Here is a 678-nt window from a genome sequence, read left to right as displayed (position 1 = left end):
GTTTTTCTGCATTTGCGGTTTCCTTGTTAACAAAATTCCGGTGTTTGTGTTATTTCTATTCCGCATTATATTTTGTTATATAAATGAAATATCACAGGTTGTGCGTTTGAATCAATCAATTGGAAATCCGACTTTTGGTTGTTGATTGAAATTGATTGATCATTGAACGTTGATCTTTGGTACCGTTCAAGTGATTTCTCTTGTATTCAATTAGACTCGCAGATTTCTATTTGCTTGAGAAAGATTTGAATCAAGAAATAGAGATATAACTCTTTGATATACTTTATTAAGATTGAGTCTAGTTGATTCTCTTGAAAGTATATTGGAGTTTGTCCATACATATTGCTAATCGAAATATTGGGTGAGGTTGTTGTGCCCCCGCTTTTTCAAATAATATTAGAACGACACAGAGAAGATTAGCATGGCCCCTGCGCAAGGATGACACGCAAAAATCGAGAAATGGTCCAAATTTTTAGGTGTTGGTGCCCATATTGTTGCTAGGATACCAACTCCTTCCTTGTAAAAATTGACTTTGTTTGCTTTTCTATAATAGCCCTCTGTGGAATCCTTTTTAATTATAATAATAATTATTATTACTGTGTGTTTTTCAATAAAATCCCGTAGTGGCATCCTTTAATAGTAATTATATATAAAAAAAAACCACAGTTTATAAAAAAC

The 678-nt window shown here is 32.4% G+C and overlaps 1 pseudogene; it reads left to right on the top strand.

Annotated features, from left to right (window-relative positions):
* Nucleotides 1-363: 363 nt before the first annotated feature.
* On the top strand, nt 364-474 carry LOC113300686 (annotated as a pseudogene).
* Nucleotides 475-678: the final 204 nt, after the last annotated feature.

This window comes from Papaver somniferum, chromosome 7, assembly GCF_003573695.1.
Source record: "Papaver somniferum cultivar HN1 chromosome 7, ASM357369v1, whole genome shotgun sequence".
NCBI classification, from domain to species: Eukaryota; Viridiplantae; Streptophyta; class Magnoliopsida; order Ranunculales; family Papaveraceae; genus Papaver; species Papaver somniferum.
Note: the sequence above shows the minus strand (reverse complement) of the source record. Positions and strands in the feature narration are given on the sequence as shown.